At 41.7% G+C, this 17472-nt stretch overlaps 1 protein-coding gene across 3 annotated transcripts in view; it reads left to right on the top strand.

Moving 5' to 3' along the window:
- LOC113162944 (beta-1,3-galactosyltransferase 1-like) overlaps positions 1 to 17472 on the top strand; it is a 90218-nt gene that overhangs the window by 37967 nt on the left and 34779 nt on the right. For all 3 annotated transcript variants that reach the window (XM_026361220.1, XM_026361221.1, XM_026361219.1), the window contains exon 2: positions 5166 to 5218. The gene's annotated coding sequence lies outside the window, so the exon portion shown is untranslated. The remainder of the gene's footprint in view (positions 1 to 5165; positions 5219 to 17472) is intronic.

Here is a 17472-nt window from a genome sequence, read left to right as displayed (position 1 = left end):
CCAGATCGGCCTTTTGAACCACTTCCTCTGTAAGACTTTCATTCCTGAGAGCAATAGCAGGCTGATCTTCTCACTGACATTTGCTTTCAGTGATGATTTAGAGTCTTAGAGACCTAAATCTTTGTGTTGAAGGATTTAATAGACAGAATATCACATTCTAATGGGACTCTTAATTAGAGGTTTAATAACACTGTGCTTCAGAAAGGTCAACCAATTAAGACTATAGTTACGTTAAAAACACCCAGAAAGGCCCCGAGGTGAGACAAGTATACAGTGTGTTGTCTGCTTCAGGTGCATAATTAGAGTAATGAAGATCTAGGACATTTCCAATTAGATCTGGGTCATTTCCATTAAAATAAAAAGGCTCAAGCATTTCTCAGTGCACCACTCCTAATATGATACTCTCACAGTAACAGGCACAGTCTGTTAATGTGATGAAGAAACATTAAATCAAGGAAGTTTGGCATCTTTCACTTTCATGTCTGCAATTTGGTGAGTTTGTTCTTTAGTTCTAGACCATTTAGTGCAGGGGTGTCCAATCCTCGTCCTCGACGGCCACCGTCCTACTTGTTTTGCAACCAGCCCTGCACTTCCACCCTCTGATTGGCTGAACACACCTGATCCAGGTAATTGGCAGTGGGTCGGGCAGAGATAGTAGGAAAACTAGCAGGATAGTGGCCCTCGAGGACCGGGATTAGACACCCTTAATTTAGTGGTTACATGTGAACTAAGAGATGTAAAAGTGAATCCTACAGCCTGAAGACAAACGTGTTTATTGGACATCTTTGCCAGCTGTCACCCTGCATCATGATGGCACATGGACCCATCAATGTGGACTATCTTCTCTCTCAAACAATCTTTGGCTACGTCCAGGCTGCAGCTGGAGCTCAACAAGTTAATGTTCGTAACAACTGAATTGGCCATCGACTTGGTGACTATTGTGATTTTAACCATTATAGGTTAATTACACCTTTCTCACAGTTTTTAATTGTACAGGTTTTGTGTGAAATGGGGCTACATGTACGCTCAGCGATAGCTTGAGTTTCAAAGTGTTTCTTGATGAGGCACAAACCAACACAGCCACTTCCTTCTGACTGCAGTAATTCAAAGCTGAAAGCTTTTACACAGACTTTGTATTGTGGAAAAAAACCCAATGTGTGAGCTTGTAAAAAGCAACAGCCTTGGCTTGACAGAGGTCCATGTGATCTGGATGTGACAGAATTTCAATTGAAACTGAATCCAGTGAGCAGGGGAGTAAAATGTGACCTTGGAATTCAAATCCCATGACACGGTGAACAGCAGCGTGAGTTGATCTCAGGCACCGGGCTTCTGCAGAGTGTAAAGCACCTGCACAAACTTTAAAAAAAAAAATAAATCAAACATCATTTCCATACCTGCTGTCTGTTGTCTGAGGCTTTGCCGACGACTAGAACAGCGGCTGACAGGAAGGCTTAGGGACGCCTCCGAGCTGAAAGTTAATTATCGCAGTGGTCCCTGGGAGTATCTCAGCATCTGATGGGCTCTGTTTCAACCTTTTAGGCCACACAAAGAAAATGCGAGGATCCCCATCTTAACCACATTGTACTCAACAGGACATTGAGACGAATGCTCAGATGTGAAATTTGGTCAGATCATAACCTGAGAGAAACGGTTACCAAGTGAAATCATTATAGTAATTTTTCTATTATGTGGAAGTCATCTCTCCTGAGCCCTGTTCGCTGATTTGGTTACTTCATTTTCCTTTGAAGGGCAGCAGGTTTTAGCTGTGAATCTTGTCTGCTGCAATCACCATGTCTCTATTAAAAAAAGGTCTAACATTTGATTGGCGCCTCATTTGGAAAGGTCACAAGAACCCTGCAGCACTAGTGTATTTGTGGATTCAGCTAAGGCCTTTATGTCTCAGGGAAAGTCCACTGTAATGTGTTTGACCTCCCAAACTTACTTTAACTTTTTAAAATGTTTTTAAGAAATTGAGACCAATCAAGTCGGCTTTTAGGATGGATCATAGCTCAGTTTGTATCTGATCAATCGGTCAGATTACGTTTGCATTAATTATTTCTAATTTCTTTCTTCTTTGGATGCAGTGTTTCAAAATGGTTCAGCAGTGCTGTCCAACCAGCAGACACTGCTGTCTCCTGAGTGTCTCCTGCACTGTGTGTCCCTCATGAGGCTAGTTACTGTCGACAGAAGGTGACTTCCACACTTCTGTGAAGTTTTAAACACGGGACAAACTACTACAGGGGAAACATGGACGTTTGAATGATTCTTTTTTTTACCATAAAGCCATGAAAAAGAGAATATGTATATATACACACCTGCCTCTACACGGCCTGATAAACTAAAGCCGGCTTTATTCTACATCAGCACTAATTTGTCCAACTACGCCGGAAGTCGTGAAAAACTAAAGAGAACTAAAGAGTGCTCTTCAGTTCTTTTATTTCCTTTCTAATCTGGTGAAGTGGTTGTGAATGTTGAGTCATTGGTTTCTGAAAGCTACAGAAAAGGTGTAGAGGGAGGGGGGGGGGGTCTCTAGCTAATCAATGATTCGAATTATTAATTAATCAATGACTCATTTAATCTAGTTTAAATGGTGCACACAGTTGGCCAAACACTACACCTGCTACACATCAGCGTGACACTATCTGTGTGAGCGCCTCATCATGTTGATGTTAGCATCTAACTTGAAGGATCTATACAGTACAGCTTACAGTAGTATAAGAAAATTGTACTACTCGCATCATTTCCTCACTTTATTCATTAGTTTTGGAGACAATTCGAAGATCAGTCCCTAAAAAATAATATTCCGTATTTTCTTTAATTGAAATGGTTTTTTAAAAAAAAGGTTTCAATTATGTAACCTAAAGCTAAATAAACTTCAAAACAGGGACCAAAGCATTAAGTAAAGTAAAGGAAGTTCAGCAAAATAGCACTCCCAATCGGGGGTTTAATGGCAAACAGAAACAATAACAATTACACAGCTACGCTGTAACTGGGGAAAAAAACAACTGCACAACACATTTTCATCGGGCTCTTGTGGTAATTTCCGCTCTGAGCTCTCACTGACAAACAACACAAGGAGTACATTACAGCTCATAAGTCATCACGACCCCAGAAACAGAGCCTTGTCGTGATTCCAAAGGGGAGAGAAGCAAAGTCTAATGACTGTTGGCAGCACTAACTAAAGGTGCATTTGCTTTTCCTTTATCATTTCTCCTTGTTGAATAATTAAGACATATTGTTACGTCTTAGTCACGCACTGTAATGATGGCAATAATTCATATTATGCTGATTAACATGTTGACAGAGGGGCGTAATGCTTTCCAAATGGCAACGTCAGTAAAAATTATGTTAATGGCGTTTGCACAATAAGGTAAATGAATGAGGAAAAAATCTCTGAATTAGCTTCTATAGTACGGCAGGGTTGTGCCAAGGCCACCAGAGTATGTTTGTAATGCACTAATAGGTATTTCTCTGCATCTGTATAGTAAGCCAATTTGCAAAGTGATTGCTCATCAGCTGCCTCCTTACAGTGTGCGTGAGGGCGTCACGAGCGTGCACGCCGCTACACGTGTTTGTGTGACGGCTTGTGTTTTTGTCGTGTGTGTGTTTGCACACTGTACTCCTTCTCCAAGAGCTATTTTGGTGCGCGAGCAGCTTGTTAATGGAGGTCTGTGATTACTCCGGAGCTGAGCTGACAGCTCGCTGTATCTCAACTCCGATCAGGTACCTGACTTCACGCCACGGCCCGAGACATGCCACTCAAGTCCGAGGGCAGGAAGTTCTTCCCAATTACCCGGCACACAGTGCTCTCTGCCTGTTAGCAGGAGCGGTGACAGGGCTCCATCCTGACTTTGACGTGCTGTTTCCTCTCTCTGCCTCAAACCCGATGACAGTGTGATAGTCACACCATCATGGTCTCTACTCTTATTTGCCTTTCTCTTTCCATCTGTATTTTTAGGCTTGCTGGCAGCGCAGCTCAGGGAGTGGACTGTCTGTCCAACACTTTGGTTTGAATTCTTGTCATCACCTTTATATTAATCAACAATTGAATTCATCTTTTGTTGCAGAACTAAGTAGCCAACCGGATAGATTTTCTTTACAGTGTAAGTATAGTGCAAGTTTTAACAGATTAATTCTAATAACTGTGGTGATCCCCTGACTTTTCCTCCCACCAGGAAGTCAAAACTTTCTCTTACCCAATTAAAGATCTTAATAACTACCAGTTAAACTGGGGCAAACTTTGTCCAGACAGCCATGGCTCCCAGAGGATGAATAATATAATAATAAGCAGGGTTTCATCAGGGCTTGATGAGGTAATGAAGATTGCACATGACTTGGATAAAACGAGGGAGGGCTTTCAGGCACAGCTTTAGTTTTGTTTTTCCTGGAACAGGACGACGTCGTGTCTAACTACTCGCACATATTCTCTCCGAGTTTACACATAAAAGCCACAATGATTGTGTCAAATCTAGTAATTGAAATATTTTCTTTTGGAATAGTTTAATTAGCCTTGAATTATCTGAGTTCAATGTCATCCCAGAGGTAAATGAAAACCTGAAAGTCTTTTGAAATTCGCCGTGCGTAGGCGCAGCCATCCGCCACGAAAGCTTATTAATCAAGTGAAAAACTCAATTTGATATGAGAGAATTTTATTTGACCTTTTCTGGGCGTAAGTGGGTCTTGAATGATAAATTCTCATGAAAGAGCATACATCAATAGATCCCTCCACCTTCTCTGCCTGTTTGTTGCCGTAGTTAGGAGATAGCGGCAGGGTGGCTGCAGCATACTGATGAGCCGTCGGCTGATTACACTTAAAACTTCTTTCATGGTCTGTGTCAAGATGCGAGTTGAGCTTTTCATGCAGTTTGAATGAGGCAGCGCATATGTGTATCTGCTTTGTGAAAACATACCGCGCTGAGTCACTGTTTAATTTCCTGACAGAATGGGATCGGCTTTCAAATGAACTATATTTATTCATGTTAAAGAGATGCTTTTAACTGATCCACAGTGACGCCTTGGCCTCGGCAAAACATGTTTATTTGAGGATGCAAACACGACAACAGCTCCTCTTTTTCAACAGCTTGTCTTTACTTTACTAAGTCTCATCAGTTTTCCTGACCTGGCTCTGTCTGTGTCTTCTCTCTCTTTTTTTTTTTTTTGTACAGAGATGGTTTGATGAGACGGAGCCCATGCCACGCTGAAGATCCAGCTGTGTCAGGTACAGTACGCTACACTGAGCTCGGCTTCCTGTCCGTTTGTCAAATCGCTGCTCACTCAGGGATGTAGCCTATTTCTGGTTTGAAAATGCCTTTTGTAACATGTAGACACCCCGGTCGAGTGTTTTGCCGAGTTTTCTCTCTGCTGGGGGAAAAGAAAAAGCCAAAGGAGATTGAGAACTGAAACAGAAGCCTTGAATAAAAGTTATTGTTGCCTCTGAGGTCCACTGCTTCAATCTTGCTGTTTAATGAAGCAGAGGCTTTATCACCCTTGAATTTAAGTCTCTTGTGCTGCCTTCATCATCAAAGGGAATTACCAAATTAATGACTGAGGAGAAAATGTGCTGTGTAACGCTTTCTGCTGTCTTCCCATGCTGTCAAGCACTGCTGGCAGCACTATCACATGTTGCAGATATGCTTAATGTGACTTCAGTTAGATGATCATCATCAAAGTTGGCTTTTCGCATGTGCTTATAAACCTGATGCTTATCTTTATACCATTGGTGATTTTTTTTTTTTTTCACTCAGAAAATCCTGGTGCGCTGATACCCATTTGCTCCAGTGCTGTGGGAAGAAGAATATAGAATATAGAGTGTTTCTGTGGGCTGACAGCCTGTATCCATATTCAAATACATACACTGGTAGTTCCCACAGCTGAGAGTACATCCATATTAAAACAGCTACATTTGGAAATGTTTCCTTTTCTCTCCAACCAGTGCCAGCCAGTGGGGAAGGGGAACACATTTACAGTGAATTTGACAACATCGCAATATGAAAATAATGATTTTTATCACCACAGTGCTGCAGCTAGATAATTATTACTGGTGTAGTGTTTATGGACCAGAAAGTACTTAATTACTTCATACCTGCTGATGTTGAACCTTGTTTGATATTGGAAACAGTAAATGAGAGTCTGGTGACTTTAAAACACAATATAAGTGACCATAAACGGCAAGAAACTGAACTGAGCAGACTGAACTGAGAAGACTGACATCTTGTAAAAGATGAGTCCATTAAAGAAGCTGCAAAACGTACTAATCGAGCAGACATAACTAAAATGATCTATTTTTTGGTTAGAAGGACAAGCCTCACTCAAAAACCTTTGAAAGCCAATGTATCTGCACCACATTTCTCCAGAACAAGATATTTCTACTAAAAGAATTGACAAAAACGTTACATATTTGGCTTAAAGCAACTACTTATTTCAACTCATGTTACTAAAGCTGATCAAGTAGGTTTTGTCTCTCGTTATAGGCAAATAGTGATCTAAATTTAGTAATAAATGTTCACTATACTGACCTCAAATTCAAAATGCCTGCCTTCAGAGAGGGGTGAATAAACTAAGGCAGTTTAGAACATCCTTAAATAAGACATTAAATACAATCATCATTCTGCCTGCTCTTACTTCCCCCTGTGTGTTTCCATCTCAGTGCCCTTCCAGTGTCTGCAATAGCCCGCAGAGGAACTAACAGTTAGCATACATATATCAGATGCTCCATGCAAGCTGAAGTTCAAATCCCCTTCACATGCACACTTCCTTAGCGCCACAGGCATGGACTCTGTGGAAAGGTCATCCCTCACGCTGAGTAAATGAGGAAATTGCCAGCTTTTGCTTCCCCTCACCATACTGTTATAGCCGTAACTGAGCAATAGTGTCTGCTGCTTACTCCCACTCACCTAATCACCACTCAGCATGCCAAATTAATACATGAATCATGTTACTAATGTGCATATAATTTGCATTTTCTAGCCTTATTATATATAGTATTTTAACATGTCATTTTTAATTGTGTTGCTAGATGTATTATGATATTCAAAGCTCTAATCACGTTAAAATTCCAGTTTCTAAACCCATTACTGAGGCAAGTTTTGTGTTATTACATTATATTATAATCAGTAGTAGTACCCGAAATGAAACACAGATTTTCACTGAGGACAGGCGCCCATCTGGCTGCTCTTATCCTAGTAGAGAGTAAAGAGTATTTTTTGCAGTGTCTTTTTTTTTTTTAAATTGGGCTTTAAAGCTTCATCTAATCACATACCAAAAGTGGTTGCTGTAATTTCCTTGCCACACAAGTTGCCCTGTAGTTACATGAATGTGAAGTCTGAACATATGGGTGATTCTTGCCCAACCTCGTGGTGAAATATTTAGTTAGGACTGAATGTGCTGATGGGCCTCGGGGTGGAACAGACAGTATCTCAAAGCCCAGATTAAGACTCGCTGAATTCTGTATGAATATGTACATACAGTTAAAAGGAAGTGCATTTTCCAGCATTTTATCCAGTACTTTAATAGAAAATGCACTTTTCTGGAAATATTCAGTCAATGCTTGACATCATTTTTTAGGACAGTTGTTTTTCTTTCATTTTGTTAGTGAAGTACTGTGGAATCTACTCAACAGCACTGATGAATCATACTGTACTCAATACACTTTAGTAAATTTAGTAAAGTGGGCTACTGACTCAAGTGTGAGATAGTTTAACTTCTATATGAGGTTTATTCTCACAACAGTATCTCGTTCTTCCTGTTGATCTTGTTAATTGGTGTCTTAACATAGGTAACAATTACAATGGTGTTGGTTTTAATTATGGACTAATCTAAGCATCGCAATTAATTCTAATTTATCTGTTTTGATTTCACTCCAAGTTACTTTGAATTTTACTAATAAATGGAGTCATTTCTCATCCAGTCCATGTGTTATTCTACCACCACAGTGACAGGCTAATTGAGCTGCAGGCGCTATTTGCATAGCGTCATCATAATTTATCAAAGACACCTCAGCAGGCACTTTTTCATGTCTCAAGACCAATTTCTCCATCTTTTTCCCTATGAATACATTACGCCAGCAACTCATACATCTTCTCTGGCTCTGCTTGCACCAAGTGGTGGCCCACCCCTCAAACGAAGTGCAGTTTGTCACGTACGGCGTCCCCTGTGCTCTGTGTTCAGCATAACCTCCCCCAACCACAGTAAGATATCAGCCTCAGCCCGGGCTAATGGCAGTGAGCTATCTGACCCCACTGTGAGCCATCATGATGCTTCAAACAGCTGTGAAGAAGTCAGAGTTTAACATCTCTGTTTTCTTGCAGTGGTTGTAACTCAGTAGTTGACTTCGCTGATCAATCATGGTTGAATTATTGTGGGTCATTAGGAATGTAGACTCAGGGGGAATTGTGGCACAGTGGGAGGGGAAGGACTGAGTGGAAAAGGGTGTGTGTGTGTGTATGTAGAGGGGGGGGGACTGACTGGATTAACTGTACTATAATACTATATCATAATTATAAATAGTATATTATCCCTAAAGAAAGAAGAGTGCAATGGAATTTCCCTATAAAGCATGCCTAATGCCTCCTCAACATCGCCAGCCTCTGTGGTTACAGTAAATAAGCTGTACTCGAACTGCTGGCAGATTTACAGGCAGGAAGACGGCAACAGACACACACACAGATGGACTACACAATTTCGAAGCAATGATAAACCTATTAAGTCTTTATTGCACGGTTGACTCACTCACTGACTGGCATTGTTTGGCATTATTCCATTCCAAAGGGTCTATTTGTGATTATGGCATGGGAACAAAAATAGGGCTTCTTAAAGTGTCTTCAGATCAATGAAGTGAGTCTTATAAGCTTTCCAAACATCACAGCGGGAAAGGGCAATCTCAGAAGATTATACTTGTCAGATTAAATGAAACTGTGGTGGGGTTTCAATTGGTGATCAGCAAATGGCTGAACAATAGCGCCGCACTGCTTTGCAAATCAGCCGGTGGACAGTGGATGTGGTTTTGATTTCTAATGCTTTTAAATGCGCGATCTGTGGCATGATTAATTCAAGCCGAAGTTAATTGTTGATTGTTGCTGGATGCGGATCACAGCAGCCTACACACTGGATTGCTCCTGCCACACGCTCTCCTTGCTGATGTACAAGATGTCAAATCCTATCTGGGATCGACTAAGCTGAACATCATGCCAGGGTCAAGCAGTAAATGCAAATCAAGCCTGCTTTTAACTTGTTGATGGTTGGAGGTTGCTGCATTGGGAGAGCTGTTGCATCAGCTAAACTCTGAATCATGCAGTGTAACCACATTGTTACATTTCTAAAGCAACCAGGTCAAGACCCTACATGTGTATCATGTAGACATTGCAGTAAACTGTTGTGAAATTGAAATGATCCTCACTCTAAATGTAATGATACCGGACCGATTGCATGCTTTTTTAATTTAAATTTGATTTTCTGCTATTGTCTTCTTTTTCATTTTGAAGGTTCTTCAGAATACTTTTTTCCTACTATGTCATTTGGACAGTGTTACATTAAATAGCCAAAGTAAAGTTACCCCGAGCTGGTCTGCAGGAGCAGTATCTGTGTCTATGCAGATATAATTTGTTTGTTGTTAGTTTGCTGTCAGCTAAGAGGAAGTCAATCTGATCTTGATCCTTACTTTACTGAACTCTATGAGTGTTATCTCCATCTAAACCTGCATGAGTGGGAGAGGGAAAATTAGGGGATGTGAGTTTATGCTCTTCACTCACAGACCTATTTGGCCACTCCACTCCCCTGCACCAGGCTGCACTGCTCATTATTCCTCAGCGCTCAACTCAAATCACACCCGTATAGAATCTGCATGTAACTTAATCTGTAGCCAAAGGTACTTGATAATCAAAAGTCTTTTAATGTACTGAAAATGCCAACACTGTGCAGTGTGTATTGACTGTAAGATGTGTAATGTATGTGTAAATATATAAGCTTTAATGGAAGGTACTTACTGGTGCACATATTTTTTCTACTTTCTTGATCTGTGGATAAAATGCACATTTGTCCATTGTGATCTGCAGAGGTGGAGGCAAAGCTTATATTTTTAGTTGAATGTCAGAAACATTTTATTTCTTTGAGTGCATTGTACACAGTAGAAGGCAGGAGGCTGGGGAGTGCAGAACAAAACAGAAAACCTGCAGGCTGTGCTTGTAATGTACATGCACTTCGTTTGTTTTTTAGCCTCCAATTCTGGATGATCAAAATAACATTAATGAAATGTTCTCTCTCTATGAAGAGAGCTAGTCTGCTAGAATTGGAAATACTGATGACTTGCCAATATGTGCAATACCTCTTTTTTCTGCAGGCTATATTGCTCCCGGTATTCTCTCAGCTTTGTCTGAGCTGCTTAAACAAATCAAAATAGGTTCTTAGAAGCATCAATGAGGTCAATCAATGAGTCTAAACTTAACCTGGCTGTGCGGAGGCAGTAGCTACCTCCACTCTTTATAGATGCAACGTTTAACCTTTTTCCACAAAGCCAGGACTGTGAAAAGAGCTGGACAAACCTTCTGATTCCCCTAGAGGTCAAATCATGGTCACTTCCTGTTTGCAAGGTTAATATCTGTGACAGAAGCAGCTAATAGTTTTTACACCAGCCTCTGAACCTGGCACAACTCAGAGCTGTACAGACCAGTGCGGTGTTCAAACACTGCTTTGTTTTTTTTTGTCTAGTGCTAAGGCATATCCACTTGAGCAGAGAGCTCTGCCGGTCTTTGCCAGTCAGAGCATCTCTTGACAAATGAAGGTTTCATTTAAAGTGAAGGTCGCGAGCTGCTTTTGTTTTGAAATCGGTGGAGTGAATCCCCCCTCTCCGAGTTCTATTTCTCTTTGCTGCTAATTTAAAGTTTTTTGGCTGACACATCCTTGTGAGGAGCCCATAAGCAGTCACCAGCATGAGCTGTCTGCAATTTGAAGCACTTCTGCTCTGTTGGAACATCACGGTTCTGCTCTCACTTGTAAACAGTTTAACAGACATGAAACAAAATAGAACCCAATAGAATAGAGTTTTTTTTGTCTGTTTTCCTCTTTATCCTCTGGGCGTAAAGGTGTAGATACGCTTCAACTGAGGCCAATGACGCTTTTAATTCTCCAAAACCAACAGGCGTTCCCACTTCACTCGTGTTTGGAGGGGATTTAAAAAGCAGGATTTTAATTCCTGAGCTCTCATGCTTTACACAACTAATTCTGTCTCATTTTGCATGTACACATTAGTTCAACACAAGTACTGTCAAAGAAAAACTGTCCATAAAGTAAAGTGATCTGTTTGTGACATGTAGTAAATTCCTTCAGTGCTGCCATTATATCTACATGAAGCTAAGAAGCTCATGCGCTCATAGTGGACAAGTGTTAATTCTAGCCAGCACATCAAAAATTGCTTTAGGGATGTCAGCTGACTGCAATATTAACCCAGGTGTGTTGATATTTGATGCTTAGAGCAGTTACTATTCAGCCAAAGTCTGCATAAGGAGGTGGATCAGATGGTTGAAGTGAGGTGACCAGAGCTCTAACCAAGAATAGTATCTCTACTGAAAAACCTAAAACCTTACATACTACACTTACTTTCTGCCTCATATCATTTGGTTAGTCTTTAGCAAAAAATCTGAAGTGAATTGAATGTGTGATTTGGAAGTTGTATCATAAACCTGTAATAATGATTTAAAATTTTAAGTTGTTCCAGCACCACCTAAATACCAGCAATATGAAGAGGAGATCATGGCAGATGTAAGACCAACATCAGTGGCTTCTTTTAATTTAGAAATGTGTTCTTAGTGGTTCTCTCTACAATCAAATGAGTAAATGTTGGTACGAAGTGAAGGCGGCAGCAGACATGATGCCAATGGCCCAGCTCTTTGTCAGGCGCCATGTTTTACTTACCCAACAATATTGATCCAGTGGTTCATTGGTCAGTCCATCACCTTTGTCCACTACCTCAACAACTATTTACCAAATTGCCTTTAAATTGGTTATTGATTGCCATTGTGTCTGGGATTATTCCCCGAGACACCAAGTATTTGGTTGATCATCTGACCTTTTCTCTAACACCACTGTCGAGTCAAATTTATCCATTAACAAACACTTTTGTCCACATTGAGAATCCTCAAGTACTTGCTAGACATCTGTGGCCTTTGCTGCTGAAGGTCCCTGGTGAATAAACCTATTGTTCTTGGTGACTTTGTGATGAATTTATTATTGTAATCGTTTAAGAATTAAAGGATTTCTCTGAGTGCTCACCAAAGGACAAACTCGGTAAGGCTTTAAGAGCAGGAACACAGTAGGTTGTATGTTCCATTCAAGGTTATTGTATTGTGGGTTTAAATTAAGCTCGAGGGGCCACTCACTTGGCTTTCATCGGAGCATAAAAAAGCTTGTGAGTGGTTTACACACATTAGCGGAGAATCTGATGTTTGTGGTTGACCGTTGATGACAAGGTATCAAGGCGAAAGCTCTTGAAAATGTTTTTCCAAAGAGATTCGTGAGGGCACAGCTTCCCCTTAGCGAACAACCAATGTATTTTTCATTCTCTGCTGCTCTTGCATTGTGAATCTCTTTTGCCCACTTCTGCTTTGACTATTTAGCCCCTGCTTCTGTTACACTCCCTTCACTTTTCATTTCCTGGAGGTGTTTTCACACACACACAGAGCAGCAGCACACTATCTCTTTGGACAGTGTGTTTAAAGTTAGAAAGGAGCCAGGGAGTGTCAGCTGTGAGGCTTTCTCCTTACCCAAATCCTTTAGTCTTTTGTGTATTCTATGAGCGATTGCGTGCTCTAAACCATGCATGACTTTGATAAAGCTAAACTCTGTGCAGATGAATAGGCCCTCCCTCCACATACTGACAGTACACTTCATAAGGGGGCTTTTATGCGTGGTAATGCCTTTGCTTCAATGTGGGGGCTCGGACTTTGGCACAACCGTGTTTTGATGCTGCATAAAATTATAGCTAAGTTCAAAAAGCAGAATTTTCAATGGCCATTTATCACATCCGCCTTCATCAACTAGGTCATTTTTCACTTTTCCTCCTCTTTCTGGGAGAGAGGGGAGGAAAAGAAAGGCAAAAGAATAAAGCAGAGTAAGAAGGGAAAGCACAGTGAAAGTGAGGTAAAAGATCAAAAGAATCACATAGAAAGAAAAGGTGAGTGAATGTGTGTTTGTCTCCTCGTCCACATTTTTCCACCGTGTTCATCTGTGCGTTTCAGTTTCACCGCTCCGTCTCAGTAAACACGTTGACATTCACTTTTACATTTTGGGACGTTTCTGATCTGCTGCTTCGACTGAACTGGAAAAGACATCCTAAACTTTCAAAGCTCTGCCCAAAACCGTTTCTCTGGACGGTGCACGCCGCCTCACGTGCTTACTCTCCACTCCTAACCGTGGGAGTGCGGGCTTTGTAGCTGTCTCTTGTGGCTTGAAGTGGGTTGCATAGCATACTAAGTACTTTGTGTCGGTGGTATGTTATGTAAAAGTAATTCTAGGGCTAATTTCAGTGTAAAGGGGCAAAGCTGTGGCACATCCGTGGGCTGTGGTGAGCATGTGCATGCACACTTGGTTGAAGTGACATTTTTTCTAGTAATAATTTAAATGCGAACTGCAAATAGGTCAACAAAAGAAAAAAATGTCAGAAAACTAGCTTCTACTGACCTGTATTTGCTGCAGCCCTGGACTTTCCACTGCTAAAAAGAATCATATAAAAGACATTTTGTAGCGTAATTAGCTGCTCACGAGGCCTTGTAACGGTGCATAAGCACGAAGGGTCCTGAAATGAATATTGTAGCAATAATGAAAACGTACTACTTTGGCAGACAGTTAAAAAGAGGCAGATATAAACACATCAGCACTTTGGATACATTCAACTGTTGGCTCGAGCCATTGTAGCTGCCTGAGCTAGTGTAACCAGCACTTGATAGATGGATAGGTGCTTAATTCACCTGAGATTGAAACCCACTTGTCACAGCTATAGTTGCCCGCTTCACAACAGCTCAATCTGTCATAGCATAAGGGCACACATCGTATCATTCATAGGAACACAACTCTGCTGCTTCCTCAGTGCAGCTCTGTGTTTCAGGAAGCAGCCATTTATTTTGTTTGCAAGCAGCTGGAAAGGGAGAGGTGGTGATGACTCTCCTCCCACCCCCATACCTGCCTACTTCCTGTCCTCCATTTTGACACTGAGCAATGAGGCCCAGTATGACCTTGCAGCGACTTGCAAATATGCACCAAGCCCCTGCCCTCACAGCTACAGCAGGAGAAACGCCTGCAGCTGATGGACCAACACTGAGACATGCACAAACACACACAGACAGAGCCTCGCATGCACATCCAGTCATGCACCAACACACACACACACACACAGAGTACATCTGCAGTGGGACGCTGTTTCTAGGTCCCTTGTCTCCCCATGGGAGCACCCTATCATCACAAGGTCCAGCAGTCAACATAACCCCTAGACAGTTCTGCCGTTCAGCACTCTCTCCTCTCTACCTCTCCGCCCATCACACCTTTAGAATAATAAGTGTCTGCAGCAGTCACACCATGGCACCGTGTGGCCCACTCAGTCATCAGCCGTGTAACCTCCGCCCTTGCTCACAGGCAGGACCAATTTACAATCTGCCTGCCTCGACGTTGCCTCCCAGCTGTCTGCAACGCTGCCACGTTAGCTCTGTTGTTTATTTATGACCCCTGGCCCTCCAATGAAGGGCATTATGAAAGGGATTACACAGCCAAACGGCTTGGCTCAGACCCACTGTCATTACTCACAGCTTGTCTGGGAAGCTAAGGGAGGACTCGAGACAGAGAGCGAGAGATTATCAAGGTGCTGGGCTGTTTGATCACTCCTTAAACTGAAAGTATATGCTCTTGCAGGGGCAAAGAGCTTAATCTTTCAAGGGACACCTGAAAATGCGCAGTGCGGTGGGGGCTTCCGTCCACAACAGTAGCTGTAATTGAAGTGGAAATGACAAAAGGGACTCTGGAGCCCCAGCTGTCAGGAAGGAGTGCAGTGAGATCCCAGGGAGAAGTCAGACGAGTGGATGGTGATGCAGATAGGGCCGAGTTTTTCCACCCTGTGTCTTTAACCTTATCATCTGCTTAATACGGCCAACACATGAGGAGCACATGGCAGTAACCCTGACACACAGAGGTGAGAGTCAAAACCTAATATTGTCCTGACAGTTTTCAGCTTGTAGTGGAAAAAAAGTGAATCACAAAAAGATGCAAACTTCAGCATAACACCTACATGGTGTTCTTGTTTGAGCAATGTATGTGACATTGGTCAAACATGTTGTAAGACTGCTGTAAGGCTGAGTCAGGAATAAATGGTGCGTTAGCTTGAATCTTTCAATAGTTGACATTTGAGAAATACAAGGTCTCCACCTGACAGGGTGCACAAAACAGAACAGCCTTGTACATGTTTCAGTTTAACACATGTGATGCGCACACACATGCAAATGGTTGCGGTTGTTAATCCAGGCAGGTGTTCAGCAACAGTACGTGACAGTGTAGTGAGCACAGCACTATCTGAAAATGAGTTTTGAGCCACGTCCAACAGCAACAGGTGGACAGTTTTGTAACAGGGAAACAACAAGCTGTCAAAACTAGAACAAATATTATATTACTCGGACGATCCTGACATTCAGCTTTGATGGAAATCCACCAGGAGAACGACGGATGTTGTACATGCAGAGATTAGAGAGATCAGAGAGCTGTTAAAAGTAGTATATTTCAACGTGTGTGTGTGTTTGTGTGTGTGTATGGGAGGCTGTGATATCTACTGGCAGCAGCTGGGTGCGTGCAGTACAGCAACAGCATTTTAAGGTTGTGGCCGGTCTCTTTAATGCTATGTGTCCTAGCCTTTGACTGGCGGATGCTTCAGTGATTTAGGCTCCTTGTTTCCTCGTGCTAGGTTACCACGGGGACCCCTCTGTTGGCGGCAAGCTCAAGGACAAAGCTCAGTATCAAAGCATACCGAAGAGCTGTGGAGGATCCCCTACCTTTTTCCATTCCCTTTTGTCCTCTACAAACACTTTTCACCTCCACTAGTTCAATTCAGAGACTGCAACCGGCAACAGAAGCTGACATTGTCTCTGCTTCTCATTTACCCTGAGTGCGATCGATGGACGCGCGCACACGTGATCTTCACACCGGTGCATCTCAGTAGAATCAAATGGTGTACTCCACATCTCTTGCACATATCTCTTTTAGTGTCAATGATATTATGTTGGATCATGAGGAAGGTTAATGCCAACGGATCCATTTAATGGACTGAATATATACCGAGTGGAGACGCACAGTCCCTCCTTCTCTGTATTTGTTATACTCTCCATCCATCCTTCTGTAACTGGACAAATTAGATGTAATGATGTCGATCCAATGCTATACATGTTTTGTTGTTTGTTTTTAAATTAAAGCAGAATTAGTGCTTAAGCTTAATTAACACACACACTCTATTATTTCTCCATAACTGAGCGTTACAGTGAAAATCCTCTGACACATCTTTGAACTTGAACAACAGCCCAAAGCTGCATAAAGAAGTGTTTAAATCTTTGTGATGAACAAATCTGCCCGCAGGCTTCTGGTAAATATATTTGCACAAAAATAACTCAACCTACTGATCATATTAGAATCTTCTAATGTAAATGGTTAAAAAAGAATCTCCAAATATCAGCCTGTTTAAAATGTAATTAAAAATTTAATATGGAAATGCTATAAAATATTCAGTAATAGTTCATGCGTTGTATCACTTCAGCTATAAGCCCCTTCATCTAAGAAGGTTATTGTGCATGAAATGAGAGGAGGGTGTAAAACAAGCCTGGGTGAAGAGAAGTGAAAATGATCTGCCATACAGTGTAATGACCTGCCGTCCTACGCCTCTGTAATTTAACGCTTGCACCACAGGAGACACTTTATGCTCGTGTAACCTACAGTGCTTTACATGTTGGATCATGTAAGCCTTTAATGACACAGGCGCTGACGAGGGTTCAAAAAGTAATTAATTTCTCTCCGAGGGAAAGTTTGCCGTCAAAGCGACACCCTTCGTTACGTGATACAGATACGGGCGTGAATGTTCCCTGTTCCCTCACCGCTTCCCTCCCACATAGATATAGATGAGTTTAGAAAGTGTGTCCACACAGGGGTTTGCATTTAATTTGTCTGATTCGTCCTCTCCCCTGGATTGTGTGGGTGTATGTAAATTGTAAAAGGCCTTTAGAGCGTAACATTATGGTCTTTGTTTGTCAGATTGATCTGGAAAATAAAAACATGAAAATATATTATGATCTGCACCAAAAAGTGCAAGAAAACCTAAATATTAGTGTGATGATAACATGCAAAGACCTGCTAGCACATACATTCTGTGCCTGCGTATGTCCATACCAGCAGGTGAAAGTAGTGTGACTTCATTCAAAAACCACAGATGGCTTATAACTACTTCTAATCAGTGTTTTCTGC

This window comes from Anabas testudineus, chromosome 2 (assembly GCF_900324465.2).
Source record: "Anabas testudineus chromosome 2, fAnaTes1.2, whole genome shotgun sequence".
Taxonomy (NCBI): domain Eukaryota; kingdom Metazoa; phylum Chordata; class Actinopteri; order Anabantiformes; family Anabantidae; genus Anabas; species Anabas testudineus.
The sequence above is the reverse complement of the archived record's forward strand: the minus strand, read 5'-3'. Positions and strand labels throughout refer to the sequence as shown.